At 37.6% G+C, this 14334-nt stretch overlaps 1 protein-coding gene across 1 annotated transcript in view; it reads right to left on the bottom strand.

Annotated features, from left to right (window-relative positions):
* The window catches only part of LOC148949153 (uncharacterized), a 218312-nt gene extending 204331 nt beyond the window's left edge, over positions 1-13981 (bottom strand). Inside the window, exon 1 of the mRNA XM_089093206.1 lies at positions 13863-13981. The gene's annotated coding sequence lies outside the window, so the exon portion shown is untranslated. The remainder of the gene's footprint in view (positions 1-13862) is intronic.
* Between the last annotated feature and the right edge of the window lie 353 nt (positions 13982-14334).

The following is a 14334-nucleotide window of genomic DNA, read 5'->3' as shown; positions in this document are numbered from 1 at the left end:
TTGGAGAATTGTTTCCATGGCGTTTGGTTATCAATATCTTTTGGAGTTTGACCAGTAGAACTGTTTCCAATGCAATGACATTAATGACTTGGATGTATTCCTTGAGAATCGTTTCTAGGTAAAAATTTTTAAGATCTGACAGATGATGTTACTGGTTGATGGATATGTCAAGAAAGTGGACTTAATTTGTTGTTTCTAAGGGGAATTATTGATTCACAATAGGGGAATTGAGGTCGACAGCACAGATGTTCCAAATTTCTGGAAACTCATAACATTTGGCTTGAGCAACAACAACAAATACTGTTTCCTATTTCTGGACACCTTGACATTCACGATCGATTACGCAATCAAGTTCTCGGAAATTCACTTCCCCCTCGAGTCCTAGATCAATAACATTGTTCCCGTTAGAATTCAATGCGCATGTGCAACCTTCGTCCCGGAGTTATTACACCTAGAAACAACAAACAAATCGATCTTGGAAAAAAGAGGTCATTGACACACTTTGATTACGCAATCAATTTCTCAGAAATCCATCTCCCCTAGGGACTCTATGCCCATATTAGGAGTCCCGTCACGAGTAGCGCCCCCCTTCTACTCACAGGATATTAAAAAGTACTTCATGCGATACCTTCAAGCCACAACTGGCGAAATTGAGCCGGGAAACTTTTTTTCCATCGGCTATTGACACGCCTGTCAATGCTAAATTATGTGGTGCAATAGTAAGAAAACAATAGCAAATAATAATAGAATGGTAGGCTAAATTTACAGTGATGGTGAACAGCAAGCGATATTGTATGTGTATTTAATGAAGAATAAAACTTATCTTATCTTAACAATGTTGTCTAACAGTTATTGTTAAAATAGTTATTTTAGAGATTGTTTGTGGGGCCAAGAGGAGCTGGAGGCAGTAGTCAAGTCAAGTTGACATAGGTCAAGTTGACAGTAGGTCAAGTCAAGTGACATAGGTCAAGTTTATAGTTTCCTCTTCATTGAGGTCTACATGGCTCTGTCTACATGCCCCGTACGTTACAAGACTATAAGAGACAAAATAAATTTCGGGCGTCATGAATCGATTCAGCAAAATTAATTTCAAATTTGTTTTCAGTATAGGGGTCCACTGTCCCAGATACTTTGAAGGTAATTTTGAAGCCGAGTGGAGAAAGGCCCCATTTTTGTGCATCCTCAATATTTTAGTCTTTTGGTCTGGAACACTGTAAAGAGATATAAACAGTACGATCATTTCCATCTTAACCATCAGACAAAGCCGGGCCGAGATGCAGCTGCTCCGGAGAACATATAACCAGAAGAAACATATGCGACATTATATTTTTTCATGGGTAGGCAAGCGTGTGGCAATAACAGTGGTTTGAGAATGAAAAGAAAAACAAAGAATGAATTTATAAGAATAATCAAGGTAAAAATAAGTTTTATTTGAACAATGCCATAACGTGGAGACATTTGATTAAGATATTTGGCACTTCCCATTGATATTTCAGTTCCATAGTTTTATCAATTTTTTCTCAAAGGCAAATCGTGTGGTCGGTATGAATGCAGACTCGCAGCTAAATCAAATTTAGTCACTTCCTTTTTTCAAATATGTTTATTGATAGTGGTTTGATTTTGCCTATCTTACATTACGGATCAGAAATATGGGGGTATCAGCCGGCAAAGCAACTAGAAACCCTTCAACTTCAATATTATAAACGAGTTTTTGGCCTACACAATACAACACATACGTTAGTTTTAAAAGGTGATCTTGGTATATTTAACCTGAAATTGAAAAGATATACCCAAATCATCAAATTTTGGTTAGGACTTCTAGAACTTCCCCAGACTAGACTTGCCCGAGCAGCATATGAAGATCTTCTTCTTCAGTGTAACAAAACATCATGGACAGCACAAATCAAGAGGATATTAGATGAGAATGGATTTTCAAATTCGTGGGAGAAGGGAAAAGGGCCAGAGGATCATGAAAAGTTCTTCAAGGAATTTAGTGCAAGACTTGAAGACCAAGAAGTGCAACTATGGCAAGCAGCTGTGGACAAATCTCCAGAGTCTTACTTTGTATAGAGAAGTAAAAGAGAATTTTGGTCAGGAGTTTTATTTCAAGCTGGGATTGCCCATTAAGTATTTGAGGATTTGGATTCAGATTCGAGCAAATTATCGTCCAATTTATACTAAAGTTGCAAGGAAAAAGAGGGAAGGTCCGGAGGCCGGGTGTAGTTGCTTAAGATGTGGGGAAAATAATTATGGGCTGGGCCATTTCCTGCTCCGGTGTAAGCAACTCTCTCATTTAAGGGGATTAATTATCCAGGAGGGGGGAGATAGGCTGCTTTGTGAGTTAATGAGGTCTAAGACTCCCCGTTATATTGTGGCAGTAGGAAAATTTGTATTGATGGGAAGGATGTCAAATGAAGTGTAATTTTTCTTTAGTATGTCTTTTTGTATATGGCTTTAGTTGGCTTTTAAATACAGATTATTATTATATTATAGAGTCTTTTGATTTACCTCACTGCTTCAGCCTGAATAGATGTAAAGCTCAACTGGACCTAATAGTGGCAACATTTTTAGGCATTTGGAATATACAAAGTCCCCCCTTTTTTCAATCTAAACTCAGAATATGAAGTCTCCTTGTCTCCTCTCACTTCCCCCTCGACACTACAAAAGTTTCAGCTCGATCCCTACAAGTCGTTCCCGAAATTGTGCAGAAATGCCATTTTGATAACCTAGATGCATAGTTTCTTTCGATTTACATCTGATCATCCCCTCAAGTAAGCAATTCAAGGCCACTTACCCCCCCCCCTCCGAACCCCCTGAAAATTTCAATTCAATCGTCCAATCCGTTCCTGAGGTAAAGCAGATACGCTATTTTGACGACTGGGTACACATAATGTGTTTTGGTCTACATCGTTACTCCACCAGAAATAGATTCTAGTCCCAAAAGGGCCTATAGTGCCACAAATTTCAAACAGGTTGGAGAACAAAATCTTTAGATCTTTCTCCTCGTTCCCCATCAGCAAGTTCACGTTCGTTGTCTACTTGACCCAAAAAGTCCCAGAAAGTTTCAATATGATCCCCATAGCCGTTCCCAGGTATTTCAGATACGCTACTTTGATCATCTGGTAAAGCATAATGTCTGTTGATTTAACTCGCTAGTTAACTATGAATAGATCATAGTCCCAGAGACTATAGGTACAAAAAAAATTAACTGAATCGGAGAAAATATCCTTTCATCCCCCCCCCCCCGTCACCCCCTCTCCCAAGTCTAAATTTGACCTCCACTTGGCCTTGGCCCCAAGGAACACTTTAGATTTCCTCTATCCCTTTCCCCAAGTAAAAACTTGAGGTTCACTTGACCCCCCAACACCCTTAGAGGTCGATCTCCCAAGCCGTTTCTGAGACATTGTGGATACCCCTATTTTTTTGGAAACCCTTGGCCCAAGGACTTTCAAATGTGAGTTTCAAACCAATCAAAAAACTTGTTGGTATTTTTGGGCGGCCCATGCATCTAACCTAAATTCTCTTTTGGCTATGCAGTTCCCTTTGGCTCGGAAACTAACGGGTGTAAGTTTCAAGTTTGATGGTCGGACCCATGATCCCATACGAATTTTTTTGTACATTTGGTTCCTCTCAGCCAACAACTTACGGCTTCAAATTCAAAGTGATTTTGGATATAAAAAAAAATGGCTAGTTTCCAAACCCCTTAACACTTTGTCCCCACCAAAATATATGTTCCTCTTGGCCAATCAAACAATTCCTGAAAGTTTTAACCTATCCAAGCACCCATGATAAAAAGTGTCCCCTTTCTCTACTCTAAGATTTGTCTACACACAGTTGGCATAGTTTACAGTCCTCACCCCAGGGAGTTAGGGGGATGTGGGAGTTATGACATCCCCAGAAGCGTATTTGTTAAAACTTTTAGTCTGTTTTGAACAAATGGATATTTTAAAATTTTGACCTCACATCATGAGGAGAGTGCTGGAGGGTCGGGCAGCAAAAAAGGGCACGGGCAGGAGGCTTGCTGGTCGACAATCATTTTCAACCCTTAAAAAGGGTACTAGAACTTCCGATCTAACGAGCCCCTTCCAAGGTTCTACGACCACCCCTTCCATACGAAGTGACCGGGGGCAGAAATAAACAAATGCATGGAACCGTTGGCTCTGACTATTGCCGCAGAAACTTTTTTATCAATTGGTGGTATACCATGTTGAACACTTTATTTCGAAAAGCGCCATTGCCTATTTCTTTAGCCTTTGAAACATGGGAGATGGGAAATATTTATAAAACGCGGTTCTACTTATAGCGGTTATATGAATAAAATTTCCATTCTAGTTTATCCACACAGAATTTCATACCTCCAATTTTAAGGTCATAACCCAGGTATTTTGAACCTTGATGTCTAAATTTATTTTATGACCTAAATTCTGTCAATTCCATTGAGATTCGTGTTATCAAGATTATTTTGTCAACACAAATTAATAATGAAGTTGATTTGCAGTTTTGTTCGTTTGCCTTGCAAAATATTGTGGTCTGTCTCCCAAATTCCTGAATTTATCATTTCAATTAAAAAAAGGGAAAAGGCATAATTAATTAAGACATGAGATAGTGCAAATTTATACTACAACGATACTAACATATTCAACACAATAGCATGACTTGATAAAGAGCAATGTGACACCAAAATATTTGTTGTTGTTTTTTTTTCGGCCTAGATGGTTGCAAAAACTTAGGGTACTTACGGGAGTTTATTTTAAGCTGGGATTGCCCATTAAATATCAGAAGATTTGGATTCCGATTCGAGCTAATTGTCTTCCAATTTATGGTAAGGTTGTAAGGAAAATGAGGGAAGGTCCGGAGGCCAGGTGTAGTTGCTTGAGATGTGGGGAAAATGGGTTGGGCCATTTCCTCCTCCGGTGTAAGCAGTTTTCTCATTTAAGGGGACCAATTATCCAAGAAGGGGGACATAGGCTGCCTCGTGGGTTAATGAGTTCTATGTCTCCCCGCTATATTGCGACAGTAGGAAATTTTGTATTGAAGGGAAGGATGCCAAATAGAGTGTAATTTTTCTTTAGTATTTGTCTTTTTTTTATATGGCTTTACGAGGCTTTTAAATACAGATTATTATTATTATCATAGCGACCACACCAAAGAAGCGAGGTTAATCTTAATGAAATATACCAAAATATGATGAAAATATAATGCTTTAGTAACAAAATTATGGAAAGCAGACCGCCCAGAGCTTGACTGACTTAAGGCTCCTGCCGAGGGTTCGGCGTAGAGAATGATGAGACTAGGCGCCTCCAGGTTGACCTATCGCTTGCCAGGCTCGCAGGTTCTTCCACCGGGATGTGGGCTTGGGGGAGGAATTCATCGGCTTTGTCTTTCCACCTAGTGGGTGGGCGTCCTCTGGGTCGCTTCCATCCGTTTATGGTGGGGTTGAAGTCAATTGCAACCCGTGCTGGGGCGTCGTGTGGTATGCGAAGGAGGTAGCCGTACCACCTAAAAGTACGCTGGGCGAGCTGCGTCGAGAAAGGAGTTTGAGCCGTACGTGATAGGAGAGTCTGGTTGCTAACGAAGTCAGTCCAGTGAAGTCTTTCGATTCTTCGGAGATGTTTCGGCTGAGCGACATCGACGGCGCTGAGGATAGATTTGGCAGCTGACCACGTTTCCGCTCCATACAGCAGGACGGTGCTGACTGACACATTGTAGATGCGCATTTTGGTAAAGCGGCTTATGTTTGGCTTTCGCCAGATGCTGCTAAGCCTCCCAACAAGTGCTGACGCTTTTGCTGATCGAGATGTAAGCTCTTTTGTGATCAAGCCATCATTCGACAGAATAGATCCCAGGTAAGTGAAGTCTTCAACCACATCTACTCGGTTAACGTCCAGAGCGCATTATATTAAATACCTAGCCACCTCTATATATTGAACATTTAATTAAAATATACCTGCATAGATACCGTTTATCTCGTTTATGCTAAGCTGGTTATCTCTAAGTGGACACCACAGTTTATATAATTAGCAGTATGATCATTCTCTATCTCACCAATTATAAAAACCCGGACCGGGGTTAGCTTGTTTCTGCATTAGCTTTATTTCCGTTTTGGCAGATACAAACATAGGCGAAGTCAGATTAGCGGGAATGCAGTTTAGTCTGTTTCCGACTGTTTCCATCAAAGTGCATTGAAACAAACTGAAATAAAGCTAATGCAGAAATCAGTGGGAGGAGCTTTTTGTTCATGAAGAGCAGAAATTATCTGCGATAAGCTTGCTGGTACATTCTGTCTACCGTGGTAGACACAGACAATCGGTTTCATTACAGAAACCAGATATAGCGACCAAGTGTGGTCGATATATCATATCTACCAAACTTAGGATATGGTTTGATAGACATCAAAACTGCTACAGTACCTCTATAAGAGCCAAAATCGGTCAGAAGACAACGTAATGCCAATTCAACGGCCCATATACTCCCTGGCGACCACACATGGCATTAAACAGAAATCTTAAACATGGCCATTTCAATCTGAATTATTAGAAGATTTAAAAATGTAGTTTCGAGGGCTGCAAGAACACATCCAGGATTTTTTTCGAGGTGAGGGGGGTTTAAAAAAAAAACTAAAAACGCATCAAAAATGTGTTTATGTCTCCTTTGTTTTACGTTCTTACGAATCGGACAAACATTTCACGGGGGAAGGGGGTTCAAACCCCCTACCCCCCTGGACACAGCCTTGCCGGGCTGCACCTGGGGCAACGGCCTCGAATATGCAAATAGTCCATATAAAATAGAAGCTTTTCATCTTCATTTAAATAGAAAGGTGATCATGCTATACCTTGCTGAAATCAGAGTTAAACCAGGATTTTATGGATAACGAATTGTCAAAGATTTTACTTTTTAACAATCCTGCTGTGGCCAAATGAAAGACAGATTGTCCCCGGATGGGGATAGAAAGGTCATAAAAAAAAAATTAAATGAAACTGGAATTTCATGGGAGGAGGTAAGGAGTGGCACTTTTGGGTCCAGATATGCAAAAGTTCCAAAGCAGCCAGTAGCAGAACTTGACAAAATTCCAAAAGCTGCCAACAAATTCAGGGATAGTGGAAGCACTAGCATTTTCTGACAAAATCTGCCGAAAATTTCACTAGGCCATGAAAACAACCAAGTATCATGACAACCATGCTACCCCACTTTTCGCACGCTGGCATGGGTCTATGCTCCCTCTTTTTTTTTCAAAAACAGTATCTAAGATTTTCTATGCTTTTTAACAAAGGCTAATTATGCAACAAAGATGTCTAAAGCAGAGGCGGACCCAGGATTTTTTTTAGGGGGGGGGGCAAAATAGGTTGATCCAATAAACTTGCGTTAGGAGCAAGTTTAATTAACGCAAACTTGCGTAAATTACACTACCTTAGACAATGTTAGGGGCGCAACCCCTCTAGATCCACCACTGGTCCAAAGTCAAAATACATTAAACATGTCAAATGGTAGATATGTCACACCTTATCGAAAAATTAGACTTAGTAAAGTTTTCAAATGCAACTAAAAAGCGAAATTCAGACCTAAACTGAGCAGAAATTTACCGTCGTCGACATGAAAAGGGCTGCATACCCCTAAAAATCCCAAACATAGAGTTCAAGTAGGGGTTTTCGATCACCAAAAACAACAAATTTTCGAATATTTTTCGTAAAAACGCGAAGATACTTGCATTTTTAATAATCGATATAAAATTGGAATTTCCCAATCGGACATTTGTTTTCATTGTAATAAGTTTTCCTTAAGGCCCAAGCAACAAATTGGATATTATGAGCGGCCACTTGGGGGGGGGGCATATGCCCTCTTTCTGCTTAGTTGTTTTGTATTTTTTTTTTTTTAATTTCAACATCGATCCTTACTTCTATTAGAAAAAAAAAAATAACCGTTTTTCCCTAGCGTAGTGGTATATATTTGTATTGGTTTATATTTCTGTTTATTATGTTAAATAAAAGTAAAAAAAAGTTTGTTTTTTAATTTTCATTAAAGCATAGTTTTTGCTTCTCCTATAAATGAGTGAAGTTTCTCTTACTTATTAGGACCAGCCCTTCGCCATCGTTTTCCATTTTACTGGACATGGGGAATAATCTGAAGATGTTCTTCTTTCATTAAGTGCTTTAGTTAGTGTTAGAAAATATGATAGAAAATAATGCGCAATAGAAATACGTCGAAAGGGATTTTTCATCTTACGCAATAAATTGACTGTATACATTTCGGTTTGTGATCAGTGCAGTAGTTTTTGGCATGTTATTTCCTACAGTTCTAATTGTGCAAATAATTGTGCTATCAGTCGATAGTTGAGATTCGACTTTATCCATGTAGCCTACCGAATTACGTTTGAAATTCACTTTGCGTTTTATAGATCAAAAAATTCGTTGAAAATTGGTGGAAAATCATTGAAAAAGGAAACTCTTCCTATTTCTAAGCAGCCTTCAATCACTCTCTAAATAAAACTGTACTCGACCTACTGCGACCACTCCATCTTATCTTTATCCGGTTTGTTTCAAATTTTCCTCCAAAAAGATCCGAGCTCTCCGCTCAGCGTATTTTCGGTATTTAAGATTTTTTATTTATTTACCACAATGGTATAAGAATAGAAAAATTGTGCAGAATTTTAATTCTCCAGATATAACGACAAAACTGGCCCTGTGAGATCAGGAGTTGTCCCAGTCGGCTATTTCATGGTCTTACCCCATGTTCTGTTCTAGTAGGTTGTCTTTGTTTATTTTAGTCTCTTTTTTAATGCACCTTTGTCTTGTTGCTTATAGTGGCTTGACAATAAATTATTATAATTAAAAGACCGATTATATCATATAATGCCCTGGTGAATGAATAGATCTGAAATCGATCACTCCAAATATATAAATATTTTATCCTTTCGACTAAAGTTGCAGCTTTAGGCTCGCTGCAAAATTGCATGTTTCAGAGGGAATATGAGTTTGAATCAAGAAGACATTAAAAGAGAAACCTTGAAATTGCAGAGTGAAAAAAAAGGCTACCACCAGAGGACCCCCCCCCCCCCAAAGATCTTTTGACCTTTTTTTTAAAATAAACTTGTCAATTTGGTCAATTTTTGGCACCCTTATAGATCCGCCTTTGGCTACCACTGTAACTAATTATTAAAGCCATCCAATGATTTTCAATCTGTATAATCAGAGTCCTTGAGCCCGTGCTTACTCCAGTTTCGGTTTGACACCTTACATTCAATGTCAGATATCAATCTTTGTCTTTCTTTATTTTTTCCCTTATTTAATAATATTATGTATGTGCAAGGGGTTGATAAAATTTGAACAAATAAAAGCTTAAGAAGGGTTAAGTTTTTAATTTAAGTTTTTAGTTTAATTTAAGGGTTAAGTTTTTAAAATTTGAACAAATGAAAGCTTAAGAAGGGTCTCGTGTTTTAATCTTAAAAAAAAGTTTACTTAGGAACTTAATGCTCCATCAAAGATTCACGATTAGCCATTGCCTTTAAAGAAATTAAATAAAAAACTAGTTTTTTTCAACTGGAAATAAGGACCAGCATGAAAAACTTAAAACGAAGAGAAATTATTACGTATATGAAGGGGGGTGCCTCCTCTTCGACACCTCACTCTTGACGCTAAAGTTTTTTAGTACTTTTGAAAAAAGCTTCTTATTGTTCTAATTGAACGATTCTTACGTCTCAGGGGTTGTTGTTACAAATTTTGGACGAAGTTTAAAGCTTAGTGTGAAGAGCAGAGTGTTGAGGAGGAGGCAACTCCCTTCATATACGTAATAATTTCTCTTCGTTTTAAGTTTTAATGTTGCTCCTTACTCTCAGTTGGAAAAACTTGCTTTTTTTATTTAATTTCTGAGCATTTCTAAATAATCCCAGGAAACACCTCCATGGAGAAATACCCTCCCCACGGATATATCTTCTAGACAATTCAATCCCGGTGAAAATTTTCCTCTGACAAGTTCGCCCCCTGGAAACTTCCCCCCTGAAAAAAAGAGTAGAAAATTCGTCTTTCCACCCTAAAATGTATGCATGCTTCCCAATAACAAATACTATGCGTAAACAATGAGCAATTTTTTAAACTTAAAGACCTTTCCCCCGGGGCTGTGGGGGGTCATGTTATATCCTAAGACATAGTTATTGAGCCTTTCAACTACGATGAACCAAATGGCTATCTCAAAATTTTAATCGGACAGTTTTTTGGGGGAAACAATGGGGGAGGGGGCCTAGTTGCCCTCCAATCTTTTTGGTCACTTAAAAAGGGCACTAGAGCTTTTAACTTCCGTTCGAATGAGCTCTCTCACGATATTCTAGGACCCCTGAAAAAAAAAAAAAACACACATCTGTGATCTTTCTTATGGCAAAAAATACAAAATTCCACATTTTTGCAGATATAAGCTTTAAACCTCTACAATAGGGTACTCTGGTACGCTGAATCTGATGGTGACCCCCCCCCCCCCGTCTAGATACGACCTTGACCAAAATTCCACATTTTTGCATATAGAAGCTTTAGACTTATACAACAGGGTTCTCTGGTATGCTGAATCTGATAGTGTGATTTTCATTAATATTGAAAATCACACCTTTGATGGGTAAGACTAAACTTGATGAAACTTATATATTTGAAATCAACACAAAAAGCCGATTCTTTTGATGTATCTATTGGTATCTAAATTCCGTTTTTTAGAGTTTTGGTTACTATTGAGCCAGGTTGCCCCTTACTGACAGTTTGTTACCACAAATTGTTTGAAAGACAAGAATTACGCGTAGGTTAGATATCAGAAAACTGGTATTCATAGCCACAAAGACAAGTGATAAAATGCATTGGGCTTATATTTACACAATAGGGGGTGGGGTTAGGTTAGGGGCGCTGTCCAAATACTTTACCCCCACCTTGCCCCTTGATATGCAAATATATAGCCCAGATTATATTACTATATAAACTAAAGGTTATAGTTCAGTAGGATTAACCTAACTTCACTTTTTGGGTGTGTTTTGTTTAATTAACAAGTGCCAAAAAGTCTGTATTTTGAATATAAATTGTAATACTAATGGCTGAGAACAATTTTTAAAGAACAATTAAAAAATATTTCTATTTTTGTAGTTTTTATTTCTGTTCATGTTTTTATTCCTATATGTAGTTTTGGTGTTAGAGGTAAAAAAAAAGAACAATGAGTCTATTTTGATGTCCTTGGTACTTCAACCACAAGAAGAAGACATATATAACAACCTGAGAACAATGGACATTAGAAGCAATCATATGACTGTTATACCTGTGTTGTCGCATAGACAACAAACAAAATCACTTTCATCATCAATCCTAAGAAAAAGGATGGTGACTGTCCCTTTGATAAACTAATTCAGTTTCAAATATAGCCTATTTTACCAAAGCAATTTTCTAGTTTCTTGTAAATTTTTGAAAGTTCTTATTAACTTAGGAATAAAGTGAGCACACCACTTGATGCCTTTTTTATGCTCTTTACAAACATGACAACTGGAAATTCAAATTTACCAACCCCCACCCCCTAATGTGCAAACATATACCCTGAATTGTAACCACACAAAGAAGTTATTAACACTAGTTAAGTTATTTAAAAGTGGTTAAAAATATATAACTAGTTTATAAATAAGTTGTTCAAGAGTAACATATTCCAAAAATACTTATTTATAATAATTCAAACCTCATTTATTAGGCAACTCAAATATAATATCTTTCCCTACCATTTCAAGTTTTTTGAATGCCATTGACAAAAATAGCGCTGAGTTTTGCAATTCAAAACTTTGCTGTTGACAATTCATGGTATATTCCAATTCAGGGTATATATTTGCACATTAGGGGGATGGGTAAATTTCAATTTCTGACAGAAGCAATTATTATATTCATAAAGAGCATAAAAAAGGCATCAAGTGGTATGTTCACTTTATTTGTAAGTCAATAATATGAACTGCCAAAAATTCATCCCGTTTTTTAGCACTAAGATCTTACAGCTAAGATCTTTCATCTTTCTGCAAAGATTATCGTTTTTTCAACTCATCTTTGTCCTAAGATCTTACAGCTCACTGATGTTAGCAAAATATGTGAAAGACGCCATCTTTCTGCCATATAGAACAATGATGAGAAAACTTTGATGATCTACTCATCATTCTTCTCAGACCGCTGATCAGAGCAGAATCATGAAAGACGTTTGCACAAAAACGACCAAAGATGGAAGATCTTAGTTCAAAGATTTCACTTTTAAGCGTTTTCTGACAAAAGATGTAAGATCTGAGCACACTGATGAGTGAAAAAACAGGGCTATTTACTGACTACCCTATTTTACCATCTCATTCTGTGTTTGTCTGAATCAAAATATTATCCAGTAAAAATTCACTTTCTAGACAAACTTTCTTCACAGTTTAAAGAAATGGAGCCAGGTGAATTAAACTTCTAAAAAACAGCTCAAAAATCAAATTCTGAAAATCAGTCATTTATAGCATCAGATAAAACAAAAGTCGGTAAAATTCTACTTTAGCTACTTTTGGCTATCTTGGAAAGGGGTTAGGTTAGGAAAATGAAACTTTTAGGGATGGGTCTACAGGCTAAAGTATGTCCTAGGAAGATATTCTGAACTACCTACCTCCACTTCTTCTCCCTCTAGAGGGTCCTGACCTTTAAAAATCTATGAGTTATAGAAGTGAAACCTTGCAAAATAGATCTTCTGCTTAAATGGAGCACAACAAAATTTTTTTCAGCTTCACAACTTTGCTCAATCTCAATTTATAAGGTTTTAAAGATATGCAAATACATTTCCTAAATTTTGGAAATAAACTATTTATATGTCTTAAAATTCTGCTCAAATAACTGGAATTGTATTTTCAGAGCTAAATCCAGAGAAAAAGAAACTGATAACTGAAAATTAAGGTAAAATGTTGTTTTGTCAAAATTTCAATAGGTATAGACCTGGCATGTAGACAAATGTCAGGACTCTCTAGAGGGAGAAGGAGTGGAGGTAGGTACTTCAAAATACCTTCCTGGGACATACTTTAGCCTGTAGACCCATTCCTGAAAGTCTCATTTTCCTAACCTAACCGCTTCCCAAGATAACCAAAAGTAGCTAAAGTAGAATTTTACCCAAAAATCATCCACTGTTCTTTCCAAATATAGTAGGTCACAATAAGCCTACATCCTAATTCCTAATAATCATCCTAAAGTATGATGTCCATCATACTTGTCTATCCATCATCTTTCTTAGCCATCTCATTAGTGAGTAAATGCAAAAATCTACCAAATTGCCCTTCTGGAAACCAAGAAGACACTCAGCAAATGGGAAAATTTGAAATGATCCCATTTTTATCTTAACAGCAAAGCTTTTGCTAGAACTCCCCCCCCCCCCCCCCGTGGCATAATTTCATCAAAATCCTGGGGGGAGCAAAGTTGGGCCTGTTTCTGTGGATAGGCTAGGCTACTTGAATTATTGAGGCTTATCTTAATTTTGACAAGTTTTTTTTACGGAAACTTAACTTCAGCTTGGGGGGGGGCAAACTGAGGTCTGACAGAGGGGGAAAACTTGGGTCTAGATTGGACGATTACCCCCTGCCCCATAGAAAATTACGCCCCTGTCCCCCTCCATCAAATTTCTTGACAGCACTTATAGCCTATTGTTGACAATGCTGAGCCTACTTTCCAAGTTGGCAAAAAGCCTCTCATCCCGAATTTTTCCTACTTTATTACTGAGTATCTACCCAGTAGGCCTATATTTATCTAAGCTTCTGTGTATGCTAGGCTACATCTTTCCTCTAAAAGACTGGCCTAGCCTACAAAGGATTAAATCTAGGCATAGGCTACACTAAACAAAAGCATAATATTGTGAAAAATCACCATATTTGAAGCTGCATACTTTTCCTTCACTAAATGTTAATTAAAAGAAACTCTAAATCCACAACTTTATATACATAATTTTTGTATTTCATACATATTCCACAGAAAGTAAAAAAAACGACTGATGAAAATAATGAAATACGATTGTTGACAAAAAAATGATGGCTAGCTCCTCCCTTTCATTTCATTTTTTATCCTACAGGTGCGCGTCAGCGTTGCCACTTTACCATCTTAGTTCACGGCAATGGGCAAAATTATGAATTGCTTTTTTACGACGAAATTCACCAGAAACTTCAAAGGGAAGAAGATAAAATTTCAACTCGCGGACTGTGGGACAGGAAAATTGTATAGGAGAACTCGAAAGTTCTTCTTTAGAAGATGTACACGGTGACTCTTATAATTTATAATTTGGCTCATAGTATTTTGAAGGGGGGATTTATCTTCCCAAAATTCAAGGAGCAATTGACGCCTC

Source organism: Artemia sp. Qi Xiang Cuo, chromosome 8, assembly GCF_049724085.1.
Source record: "Artemia sp. Qi Xiang Cuo chromosome 8, ASM4972408v1, whole genome shotgun sequence".
NCBI lineage: Eukaryota > Metazoa > Arthropoda > Branchiopoda > Anostraca > Artemiidae > Artemia > Artemia sp. Qi Xiang Cuo.
The sequence above is the reverse complement of the archived record's forward strand: the minus strand, read 5'-3'. Positions and strand labels throughout refer to the sequence as shown.